At 39.8% G+C, this 13788-nt stretch overlaps 2 pseudogenes; both read left to right on the forward strand.

Annotated features, from left to right (window-relative positions):
* Positions 1–1056: 1056 nt before the first annotated feature.
* On the forward strand, positions 1057–13314 carry LOC111161397 (annotated as a pseudogene).
* LOC111161382 lies at positions 8340–11046 on the forward strand (annotated as a pseudogene).
* Positions 13315–13788: the final 474 nt, after the last annotated feature.

Genomic DNA, 13788 nt, shown 5'->3' on the forward strand with positions numbered 1-13788 from the left:
ACAGCTCTCCTCCTCCCCTCTGGCGAGCCTCACAGACCAACCTTTATGGGGGGTGGTTGAGCCCCGCCCCTACACAGGTAGCCAATTGAATCCCAATTTACCCGGTGGATATACCCACGCCCCACCGATTGGACGTCTCCACCCGGCCTGCCCCGCCCCTACTTCCGGGGTCCACAAGCTAGTTCCTCTGGGAGGGGCAGGCCCTTACAATGAGTTTGTGACGTGTGTTTACAAGTTAAGGGACTGAGCCAGAATTCAAGTGACCAAGACCAGGATTTCTTAACAGGGGTCCTTTGTATTTATAGGTGTAGAGGGAACCACAGCTCCCTGAAATTGTGTAGATAATTGCTGCGTATATTTGGAAACTTTAATTTTCCAAGGGTGTACATAATCCAAAAGATTTACACCTGGTTTTATCTAGAAACAAAAATTGCTATACGTTGAAACGATTTTGTGCAAAATTAGTGATCAGGATGATGGGGATGGTTGAGAAAGCCCATGACATCAATGAGAGAATATTATGCAGGTGATATAATTTCTGTTTATACAAATTAGTTATTATAAGGAAAGAGACTGTTATCTAATGAAACCATCTTTATATTTGTGGATATAGTAGTCAAGAAAATTTTAGGGGTGCCTGGGTGGCTCAGTTGGTTAAGTGTCTGCCTTCAGCTCAGGTCATGATCTCAAGGTCCTGGGATTGAGCCCCATGTCCGGCTTCCGGCTCAGCAGAGGGTCTCTGCTTCTTCCTCTCCCTCTGCTCCACCCCTTGCTGGTGTGCGTGTGTGCTGTTTCTCTCAAATAAATAAACAAAATCTAGAAAAAGAGAAAAATTAAAATTATATATGAAGTTCATATTTAAAAATAGAATTTTGTAAAACCCTTTTGGGAGGATTATATCCAAAATGATATTTTAATTGGTTATTCAGAGAAGAATGGAAAGTATGTAGTCATACTTATTGGACAGCTTCTGTGTACTCAAAAAACTTTTCTGCCTATTTTACGTACATATTGTTGTTAATCTGCCAAGGCCATTTCCCTTCTGTTAATGGAAAAATGTTTATAGTGAATGTATCTGATTATATCCGTGTAGTACAACTAAAGGCTTTTAAAGAACAGGTAAGTAGTAGTTGTTTCAATCACTGATTTTGCATGGCAGGCCATGAAATCTGTACATGAAATGGCCATGTACAGATGTTTTAATTTTTTTTTAAATTTTATTTATTTATTTGTCAGAGAGAGAAAGAGAGTACAAGCGGGGCAGGGTGGGGGGTACGTGGCAGGGAGAGGGAGAAGCAGGCTACCTGCTGAGCAAGGAGCCCCATGCATGACTCAGTCCCAGGACCCTGGGATCATGACCTGAGCCAAAGGCAGACACTTGACTGAGCCAGCCACCCAGGCATCCCAGTACAGATTTAATTTTTTTAGAAGATTTTATTTATTTATTTGACAGACAGAGATCACAAGTAGGCAGAGAGGTAGGCAGAGAAAGAGGGAGGAAGCAGGCTCCCTGCTGAGCAGAGAGCCCAATGCGGTTCTCAATCCCAGGACCCTGAGATCATGACCTAAGCCGAAGACAGAGGCTTTAACCCACTGAACCACCCAGGTGCCCCTAGATTTTTTTTAATGTTGAAAATATAGCTTCTGCCGTAACAGTGACTTAAAATATCTTAAATACTTTTGAATATCTTTATGTTGTGTTTATTATAATAAAAATAATGCAGACTTATTGCAAAAGAAATTAATGTCCTAGGAAGTTGGGGGGTTTTTTAAGTTTTTTTTGTTTTTGTTTTTTTTTTTTTTTGGACACACAGAGAGACAGCGAGAGAGGGAATATAAGCAGAGGGAGCAGGAGAGGGAAAAGCAGGATTCCTCCTTCGCAGGGAGCCGGCTCTATCCCAGAACCCTGGGATCATGAACTGAGCCAAAGGCAGATGCTTAATGACTGAGCCACCCAGGCACCGCTAATGTCCTAAGAAATTTAAAAAGAAAATCTCACTGTCTAAAATAATAACTTTTAATATTTTGGTGTATGTGTTTCTAATTAATGTGTGAACATTTCTTTGTGGCTTTGTTTTGGCAAAACATAATTGGTGAAATAAGAGAGAATTCTACTCCTAGTTTGAAAAAGAAATCTAGCCCAATCATGGGTTTCCTTGTACCTCTGTTTGTTAGGGAGGAGGAAATGCCCGGGACCTTTTTTGAAGAACACTTAATTTTCACATCTTAGATATTAGGAATGTCGTTCAAAATCTTATTGTGGCACCAAATTACTAAACAATACAAGCTTTCATAATTAATAATTTAGACAGTGGCATGTGCCTATAGTCACAGCTACTTGGGAGGCTGAGACAGGAGGATCATTTGAAATCTTCTTTAAGAAAAACTATTTTCTCAAAGATAGGAACTGAAATTTTTAAAAGTAAAGAGAAAGCTCAAGGAGCACAAATTTTCTATGAGAAAAGCATAATGCAGCAGAATTAATTTCCTTGTATAATAATGGATTAAGGGTCATGTAATATCTTTTGTTTTCAGTAGTGATAAATAATTTATATCAGCCATCTTATACTTTTTAGTGTTTATATGGATTGTCTTGTTTATTTTTTTAAGATTTTATTTATTTATTTGATAAAGAACACAAGTAGGCTGAGCAGCAGGCAGAGGAAGTGGGAGAATCAGGCTTTCTGCTGTGCAGGGAGCCCGACACGGAACTCAATCCCAGGACCCCAGAATCATGACCTGAGGCAAAGGCAGACACTTAACCAACTGAGCCACCCGGGCACCCCTAGATTGTCTTGTTTATTCTTCAAAACGGTCATATGTAGTAGGTGATATTCTTAAACTTTCTTTGCTAATTTTGTAATAAACAGAGGCACTGAGGTATTATTAACCCTCACAGCTTAAAGCTCATTTTCAGTTCCTAGAAGTCAGACAATAGAGCCTGTATTCTTAATTTCAAAAGAATATCACCTTCCTACATTATGCATACCTTTTAAAAACTGCCTCACTGAGTTAATATTGTTTTCTTTCTTTCTTTCTTTCTTTTTAAAGATTTATTTATTTATTTGACAGACAGAGATCACAATAGGCAGAGAGGCAGGCAGAGAGAGAGAGAGGGGGAAGCAGGTTCCCCGCTTAGCAGAGAGCCCGATGCGGGGCTCGATCCCAGGACCCCGAGATCATGACCCAAGCCGAAGGCCGAGGCTTTAACCCGCTGAGCCACCCAAGCGCCCCTTAAATTTTCTCTTCTAAAATGCAAAAATTTTCTTCAGCAACCCACGTTTACTGAGAATTTATGTGACAGATAACAAATATTACACTTGAATTCACTGTTTAATAGTCAGTAGTTATTATTTTATCAAGTCTCACGTGGTTCAGATATTTAAGGAATATTTTGTCTGTTCCAGCAGGCTTCTTCGAAAATATGTATATATTCTATTTCAGTCCCCTCCTGTGTTAGAGATTTTTAGCCTACATACTTGCTATATTGCTTGCTTTCTGCAGTGCAGTCTTTATCTCCTCTCCGTCCATCTTCAACAAAATATTTCTCTAATTTCTCTAGTAATGCATGGGTTTGCCATTTCAGAGATCTGTGACATTCAGGGATGTGGCCATAGACTTCTCTCAGTAGGAGTGGGAATATTTTGACTCTGTTCAGAAGAACTTGTAACCGGGATGTGATGATGGAGAACTATAATAACTTGGTCTCATTGGGTATGTTTATCAGCCTCTAATGATTTAGGATAATTTAGAATCTGTTCTTCAAGATATGCATTTTTTTCCACTGTGACTTTCCGGGCTGCTTTTAGGAAACTGGTTACATTTCTTTGTTAATTTTGTCCCAAAGAAATGGTTTGAGCTTTGTCAGTTTGGAAATTGCTCCTCCATTAAATATTGTTTGGGAGGAAAGATTTCACTTTACCATTCAGAATTCTTCTAGCTGTCTAAGAATTAAATTGACATGAGACAGATTAACAGAAGAAAAAAAAAAAACAAAGTTTATGTGTACACAGAGTTCTCCAAATGAAACTGATGCCCCCCAAAATTGTGAAATTAGGGAATTTTTATACTTTTTAGACAAGGAGACAACAAATCTGTGAAGAATTGACAGAGCAAAGAAAACTTATATTCAGAATTTCAATTAGTAAGTAATTTTTTTTAAAGATTTTATTTATTTGACAGAGAGAGATCACAAGTAGGCAGAGAGGCAGGCAGAACAAGCGAGAGAGAGGGAAGCAGGCTCCCTGCCAAGCAGAGAGCCCAATGTGGGACTCGATCCCAGGACCCCTGAGATCTTCACCTGAGCCGAGCCAGGGGCTTAACCCACTGGGCCACCCAGGCACCCAATTAGTAAGTAATCTTAAATAGAATTTGGGCTGGGGTAGTAAATTAGTAAAAAGTAACAAGGGTTGTTAACACAGCCTTCTCAGCTTTAAATTCCGTATATTTGTTGTAAGGATGTCTCTTTATCTACTGATACAGGGAGGATACCTTCCATTAGGATATTTATTTCCTGCTTTCTGAAGACAAATCAGGGATTGTAGTGTTCTTCTTGCATTTAACTTTTCATTGTTTTAAGTAGATTACATGCCCAGTGTTGGACTTGAACTCATGGCCCCGAGGTTGAGAATCTAATGCTTTACCAGCTGAGCTAGCTCATCACCCCTGCACTGAACTTTTAATTTAAAATAATCAATTAAGGGCACCTGGGTGGCTTAGTCAATTAAGAATCTGCCTTCAGCTCAGGTTATGATCTCAGGGTCCTGGGATCGAACCCTACGTTGGGCTCCCTCCTTGGCAGAGAACCTGCTTCTCCCTCTCCCACTCCCCCTGCTTGTGTGCTGTCTGTCTGTCAAATAAATAAACAAATAAGTCTTGGGGCGCCTGGGTGGCTCAGTGGGTTAAGCCGCTGCCTTCAGCTCAGGTCATGATCCCAGGTCCTGGGTTCAAGCCCCGCATCGGGCTTTCTGCTCGGCAGGGAGCCTGCTTCCTCCTCTCTCTCTCTGCCTGCCTCTCTGCCTGCTTGTGATTTCTCTCTGTCAAATAAATAAATAAAATCTTTAAAATAAATAAACAAATAAGTCTTTTAAAAATAATAATAAAACAATCAATATGCAGCAGTGCTGGGGTAACTCGGTTAGTTGAGCACTCAACTCTTGGATTTGGCTAGGTTTATGATCTCAGTGTCATGAGATCAAGCCCCATGTCAGGTTCTGTGCTCACTAGGGAGTCTGCTTGAGTTTCTTACCCTCTCCTTCTGCTCCTCCCTCACTCACACATGCTCACTCTGTCTCCCTCTCTAAAACAATATGCCAAAATAGCTTATTTTGGAATGGTCTGCCCTTGACCCCTACATCTTTATCTTCCCTGTCCTTCAGTGATATTCATACCCCCTCTGGTCTTATGGTTGCCTCCCTTTCTTCATGAATAGGGTCTTGTTCAGAATTCTCTGGTGTTTATTATATAATCATTGCTTTTTTTTTTTTAAGATTTTATTTATTTATTTGAGAGTGAGAGAGAGCATGAGAGGGGAGAAGGTCAGAGGGAGAAGCAGACTCCCCATGGAGCTGGGAGCCCAATGCGGGACTCGATCCCGGGACTCTGGGATCATGACCTGAGCTGAAGGCAGTCGCTCAACCAACTGAGCCACCCAGGAACCCCTATACAACCATTGTTAAAGGACACATGTTTCCTATTTATTTATGCTCAGAACATCTACAGATACTCCATTTTATTATCTACTTGCAGGTTAATCAGCTTGACACAGGGTCCTGAATTGCTCTTATTGCCCTAAAAGAGCCTGTGTAGTTTAAATAGAGGTGGATTAGTTAAATGGAATTCATTGAAAACTGAGGCATACACATTTTATTTCATACAAAATCCTGTTTTGTGATTAGAAATTGTAATCTATGAACATTACATTAAAATGGAATGAATATCTTATAGATAGCTTTTCTTGTGTACTCTTCGTAAAACAGCAGTATCAGTAATAATGTTAATAGCTAGCTTTGTTCTTATGTATATAATAGGCAATGCTCTGAGCACTTTACATATATATATCAACTTGTTTGATCCTCCTAACAGCCCTGTTCACATTTTACAAGTGAGAATACTGAAGCACTTGGTTTAAGTGGCTTTCCCAAAGTCAGACATAGCTGGAAAGCCAAACACAAGAATTGAACCAAGGCTCCAGATTCTGTATTTTAAACTATGGTATTGGGGCACCTGGGTAGCTCAGTGGGTTAAGCCTCTGCCTTCCACTCAGGTCATGATCTCAGGGTCCTTGGATCGAGCCCCTCATCAGGCTCTCTGCTCAGTGGGGAGCCTGCTTCCCCTTCTCTCTCTGCCTGCCTCTCTGCCTACTTGTGATCTCTTTCTATCAAATAAATAAATAAAATCTTAAAAAAAAAAAACTATGGTATTATGCATACTCTCAAGAAAAAAGAGGATTTATGAGGGTATTTTTAAAAACAAAACCCAAGTGGCGCCTGGGTGGCTCAGTGGGTTTAGGCCTCTGCCTTTGGCTCAGGTCATGATCCCAGGGTCCTGGGATCGAGCCCAGTGTTGGGCTCTGTGCTCAGCGGGGAGCCTGCTTCCCTTCCTCTCTCTCTGCCCACCTCTCTGTCTACTTGTGATCTCTGTCTGTCAAATAAATAAATAAAAATTTTAAAAAAACCCTTATTATACCTGATTTCTTATTATACCTGATTTCTTATTTGTTTCTTTGTTTTATTAAGATTTTATTTATTTATTTGACAGAGATCACAAGCAGGCAGAGTCAGGCAGAGAGAGAGGAAGGGAAGCAGGCGCCCTGTCGAACAGAGAGCCCAATGTGGGGCTCGATCCCAGGTCCCTGGGATCATGACCTCAGCCGAAGGCAGAGCCTTTAACCCACTTTGCCAGGTGCCCCTGATTTCTTGTTCTTTAGTTCCTTTACCCTCTCTTCTCGAAAAATCTTTTTGGCTCTTTTTTTAAGATTTTATTTATTTGGGCGCCTGGGTGGCTCAGGTAGTTAAGCGTCTGCCTTTGGCTTGGGTCATGATCCCAGAGTCCTGGAATCGAGTTCCGAATCGGGCTCCCTACTCAGCGGGGAGTCTGCTTCTCTTCCCCTCTCCTGACTCGTGTGCTTTCTCTCTCTCTCTCTCTTGCTCACTCTCTCCTTAAGTAAATAATAAAATCTTTAAAAAAAAGATTTTATTTATTTATTTGACAGAGAGAGACAGCAAGAGAAGGAACACAAGCAGGGGAAGTGGGAGAGGGACAGGGAGCTGGATGCAGGACTCGATCCCAGGACCCTGGGATCATGACCTGAGCTGAAGGCAGACGCTTAATGACTGAGCCACCCAGGCACTGCTCTTCTCAAAAATCTTTTTCAATATCATTTTGACCTTTAGTTTATTATTGTAACTTTAACCAAGCAACGTTTTGTTCTATATGATATAGAACATTTTTTTTCTTTGTAAGCAGGACATTCCACTTCTAAGCCAGATGTGATTATGTTATTGGAACAAGGAAAAGATCCCTGGATGGTTGTGAGGGAAGACACAAGAAGATGGTGTACAGGTAAGGATGAGCAAGTCAAACTATGAGGGCATAGCTCTATAGGTAAAAGCTAAGTGGTCAAGGAGGTGACACACACACTTGAGTTTTTCTAACTCTGTTTATGTTTTTTCATTTCATTTTCTAAGAATCAGAACATTTAATGCTGTTAAGATGGCAATACTACCCCAAATCCCATCAGCTTATTTGTAGAAATTGACATCCTGATCATAAAACTCATGTGGGTATGGCAAGGGCTTCAGGATAGTCAAAAAAATCTTGAAAAAGAAAAAGGTGGGATTTGTATTTTCCAATTTCAAAACTTACTACATACCAAAATGTAGGGGATGCATTAAAAGCAGAGGTAAGAAGGAGGTTTATAGCTCTAAATGCTTATATTAGAAAGAAAATTCTCAAATCAACATCCCAACTTCATACCTCACAGAACTAACCTCAGAGATAGTAGAAGGAAGAAAATGGGAATAGAGTGGAGATATCATAGTAGCAAATGAAAAACAATAGGAAAAAATCAGTTAAACCAAGAGTTGGTTCTTCAAAAAAATTAACCAAAGTGAGAAAACTTTTCAGCTAGATTGACCAAAAAAGGAGAAAAGAGTCAGCTAAAATCAGAAACTAAAGAAGGGACTGTAAACAATTGTACGCCAACAAACTGGGAAACCCAATGGGGTCCTGACCTAATAGAAAATCTAAACAGACTTAAACTAGTACAGAGATTGAATCACTAATCAAAAACAAACAGACACTTTCCAGCACCTGCCCTGGACGTAGCAGCTGTTGAGATGTTGATGCCCAGGAAGAACCAAATTGCAATTTATGAACTCCTTTTCCAGGAGGGAGTGATGGTGGCCAAGAAGGATGTCCACATGCCCAAACACCCTGAGTTGGCAGACAGAAATGTGCGCAACCTTCCCATCATGAAGGCCATGCAGTCTCTCAAATCGTGAGACTATATAAAGGGACAGTTTGCCTGGACACATTTCTATTATCTTACCAAGGAGGGTATCCAGTATCTCTGAGATTACCTCCACCTGCCCCCCGAGATTGTGCCTGCCACTCTCTGCCACAGCCACCCTGAGACTGGCAGACCACAGCCCAAAGGTCTGGAGGGAGAGTGACTTGCAAGACTCACATGAGGGGAAGCTGACAGAGACACCTACAGATACAGTGCTGTGCACCCCGGTGCCGACAAGAAAGCTGAAGCCGAGGTTGGGTCAGCAACTGAGTTCCAGTTTAGAGGTGGATTTGGTTGTGGACATGGTCAGCCACTCATTAAGGTTGGAAATTGTTTTATGTTGAATAAGTTTGTCAACAGGGGAGGAAAAAAAATGAACAGACATTGGGCACCTGGGTGGCTCAGTGGGTTAAAGCCTCTGCCTTTGACTCAGGTCATCATCTCAGGGTCCTGGGATCAAGCCCCACATCGGGTTCTCTGCTCAGCAGAGAGCCTGCTTCCTCCTCTCTCTCTCTCTGCCTGCCTTTCTGCCGACTTGTGATCTCAGTCTGTCAAATAAATAAATAAAATCTTACAAAAAAAAAATGAACAGACACATGCAGAAATGCTCAACATCACTCATCATCAGGGAAATACAAAACTGCAATGAGTGGGCATTTGGGGTATCTGTCAGTTTGCTAAAATTAACCCAGGAAACAGCAGGTGTTAGCAAGAATGTGCAGAAAGGAGAACCCTCTTAAATTTATTGGTAGGAATGCAGACTGGTGCAGCCACTATGGAAAACAGTATGGCGGTTCCTCAAAAAGTTAAAAATAGCACTACCCTACAATCTAGAAATTGCACTACTAGGTATTTACCCAAAGGATACAAACAAACTAATTCAAATGTATATATGCAACCCGATTTTTATAACAGTGTTATCAATGATGCCAAATTATGGAAAGAGCTCAAATGTCCATTGACTGATGAATGAATAAAGAAGATGTGTATATATAGACAATGGAATATTACTTAGCCATCAAAAAGAATGAAACCTTGCCATTTGCAATGATATGGATGGAGCTGGAGACTATTATGTTAAGTGAAAAATGTCGGAGAAAGACATACCATATGATTTCACTCATATGTGGCATTTAAGAAACAAAACAAACAGAGGCAAAAAAGAAAGGAAAACCAAAAAACAGACTCAACTATGGAGAACAAACTTGGTTACTGGAGGGGAGGTGGTTGGTGATTGGGTTAAATAGGCAAATGGGTATCAAGGGCACTTGTGCTGAACACTGGGTATTGTATATAAGTGTTGAATCACTAAAATATGCACTTGAAACTATTACACTGTACATTAAATAAGTGGAATTTTTAAAGATTTTATTTATTTGTCAGAGAGAGAGCACAAGCAAGGGAACGGCAGGCAGAGGTAGAGGAAGAAGCAGGCACCCTGCTGAGCAAGGAGCTCGATGTGGGACATGATCCCAATCTGGGATCATGACCTGAGCCCAAGGCAGTCGCTTAACTGCCTGAGCCACTCAGGCATCCCTAAATAAGTGGAATTTAAATAAAAACTCGGGAAGGAAAAAAAAAAAAAAACCTACCATTCTTAAACAAAGAATTAACACAATTCCCCTCAAGCTTTTCCAAACAATTGAAGAGGAAGGAACACTCCCAAATTTACTCTGAGGCCAGCATTACCCTGATACCACAGCCAGACAAATCCGGTGCAAGAAGAGAAAAACTCAGGTTTTCATTATTATGAAATTATTATGTTCCTGATGCTTACTAAAGCAAAAGTTCTCAACAAAAATACTAGCAAACTGAATTCAACAGCACATGAAAAGGATTATACACCATGACAAAGTGGGATTTATTTCTGGGATCCAGGGATGATGCAATATATAAAAATCAAGCAATGTAAATATACATTAACAGAATGAAGGGGGGGAACCACATGATTATCTCAATGTAGGAAAAGCATTTAATAAAACATAATACTACTCATGACAAAACACTCAAGAAACCAGGAATAGAAGGAAACTGCGCCTCAACATAATAAGGCCATCTGTTAGTCCACAGCTAACATACTCAGTGGTGAAAGACGGAGAGCACTGGTTTTGCTGCATCCATGAGTTTGGCATGTCCTGTCTTCATTTTTATTTATTAAGATATTTTCCAGATTCCCTTGTAATTTCTTTGTTGTCCCATTGGTTATTTAAGTGTGTGTTGTTTAGTTCCCATGTTTGTGTACTCTTTAGTTTTCCTTCTGCTTCTGATTCCTAATTTTGTTCGTGATTGGAAAAGACGCTCTCATTTTAATTATTTTAAATTTTATTGATAAAGTTGATTTGAGTCTAATGTGGTCTATCTTGGGGAATGTTCCAGGGTACGTGTGAAGAACATGTATTTTGCTGTTGTGTGTAGCATACACAACATGTGTGTCTCTTGGGTCCAGTTTTTTTAGACTGTTGTTCAAGTCCTCTGTTTCCTTATGATCTTCTGTCTGGTTTTTCTATCCATTACTGAAGGTGGAGAGGACCTGAGAAAAGATACGAAGGAATAAAACAGATGGAACATTCGTAGAATGTGTACTTAATAAGAAAAAACTCAGTGAGGATAAGCAAACAAGAGCTCTCATTATTTTACTTAAAATGAGAACAAAGAAATGCACATATAGCTATGCACTAGAGGGAATTACTACAATAGTTATATTTTAGGGAGAAATTTTATTTTTAAAAATTTTTTTTAAAGATTTTCTTTATTTGACAGAGAGAGAGAGAGAGAGAGACAGCAAGAGAGGGAACACAAGCAGCGGGAGTGGGAGAGGAAGAAGCCACGTCCCACTGAGCAGAGAACCTGATGTGGGGCTCCATCCCAGGACTCCAGGATCATGACCTGAGCCGAAGGCAGCCACTTAATGATTGAGCCACCCAGGCACCCCATTAGGGAGAAATTCTAATTGCAGATTAAAAGATCCAGTATGAAAAGCTGTTTTTAATATATTTATATTTTATATGGAAACTGATACTGGGGAGAGTACATTAAATTATTATAGTAACAGGTAATGAGTTATGGAGACACTAACTATTGCAAACTGTATAGTTGATTTTAGAGTTCTCTAAAATATTCATCTCTGATGGGTCATATTTTTAATTTTTTAAATGTTTTTAATTTTTAAAGAAATTTACTATAAAACGTTCACTTATTTTGTCCAGGAAAACAAAATGTTTTTCTCCTTTCTCTTAGATTTGGAATCAAGATATGAAATAATCAGCTATGACAAAGTACACATTTTTAAAAAACATTCATCTTTTACTGTACATCAGAAAGTTCATACTGGAGAGAAACCCTATGAATGTGACAAATGTGGGAAGGCTTTTAGTCGACATACAGACCTTACAGTACATCAGAGATTTCATACTGGTGAGAAAACCCTATGAATGTGAGCAATGTGGAAAGTCTAATCGTGCATCCAACCTTCTGCAACATCAGAGAATTCATACTGGTTAAAAGCCTTATAAATGTGAGGAATGTGGAACGACATTTAGTCATAGGATAGACCTTAGAGTTCATCAGAGAACACATACTGATGAGAAACCCCATGAATGTGAGGAATGTGGGAAGGCTTTTAGTTAAGCCTCTCATCTTGTGCAACATGACAGAATTCATACTGGTGAAAAACCCTATGAATGCCATGAATGTGGGATGACCTTTAGCCGTGGTATAGGTATTAGAGTACATCACAGAATTCATACTGGGGAGAAACCCTACAAATGTAAGGAATGTGGGAAGGCCTTTAGTCGTGCCTCAAATTTTATACAACATGAGAGAATTCATACTGGGGAGAAGCCCTATGAATGTGAGGAATGTGGGATGACATCTAGTCATGGTTACCAACTCATTCCACATCAGAGATTGCGTATTGGCATAAAAGCCTACAAATGTAATGAATGTGGGAAGGCCTTCAGTCATCTTTTTTTTTTTAAAAGATTTTATTTATTTATTTGACAGACAGAGATCACAAGTATGCAGAGAGGCAGGCAGAGAGAGGAGGAAGCAGGCTCCCTGCTGAGCCGAGAGCCTGATGTGGGCTCGATCCCAGGATGCTGAGATCATGACCTGAGCTGAAGGCAGAGGCTTTAACCCACTGAGCCACCCAGGTGCCCCGCCTTCAGTCATCTTTCAGCACTTATTCAAATGAGAGAATTCATACTGGTGAGAAACCCTACAAATATAAAAAATGTGGGAGGGCCTTTATCCATGGTGGAAGCCTAAAAATGCATCACAGAATTCATACTGGTGAGAAACCCTATGAATGTAAAGAATGTGGGAAGGCCTTTAGTCACACCTCAACCCTGTTAGGCATGAGAAAATTCATACAGGTGAGAAACCATATGAATGTAAGGAATGTTGAAAGGCCTTTAGTCGTATTGAAAGCCTTAGAATGCATCATAGAATTCATACTGGTGAGAAACCCCATGCAGGTAAAGAGTGTGGGAAGACTTAGTAGTGGCCATCAACTAATTTTACATCATAGATTTCATACTGGTGAGAAACCCTAGGAGTGTAAGGAATGTGGTAAGGGTTTTAGTGTGTATGGATGACTTACTTGACACCAGAGTATTCACAGTGGTGAGAAACCTTTTGAATGTAACACATGTGGGAAGTCTTTTAGGCTTAGTTCAGGTCTTAAAGTACATGAGAGAATTCATACTAGAGAGAAGCCTGATGAATATGAGGACTGTGGAAAGGTGTATATGTGCAGTAGAGAATGTATAATGCATCAGTTTTATAACACTGAGAAACAGTGAATGAAAAAAATGTGGGAATGCTTTTAGATATGGTTCAGTTCTTATAAGGCATTAAAAAAAATTACACTGGTGAGAACTCCTCAAAATGTAAAGACTGGAATTTCATTATGATTCAAATACTGCTCATATTAAGAAATTTATAATGTATTTTTATATGACATAGAGAAGCCTTTATTAGCATTTCTCTATTTATGGATTGTCAGAATATTCATAATGGAGAAAAATTCGGAGAATGTGGAAATGCCCTTGTTTTTTATGCTTTGTTTATAAAAGCTTTCCAGCCCTGTTCAATTATTCTTATAATTGGGGAAATTATACCACAAAAAACCCCTTTGACCTAACAAATATGCAAGAACCATAGTGATTTCCATTTGATTCTTCACAGCCTGTATGACATTGGGCAAGATATTTATCCCTGTGGGAGTCATTTTTAAATGGTCATAATAGTACTTGGATTATAGTGCTGTTTTTGGA

The sequence above is a fragment of the Enhydra lutris genome, unplaced genomic scaffold (genome assembly GCF_002288905.1).
Source record: "Enhydra lutris kenyoni isolate GAN:26980312 unplaced genomic scaffold, ASM228890v2 scaffoldscaffold85, whole genome shotgun sequence".
Classification (NCBI taxonomy): Eukaryota; Metazoa; Chordata; class Mammalia; order Carnivora; family Mustelidae; genus Enhydra; species Enhydra lutris.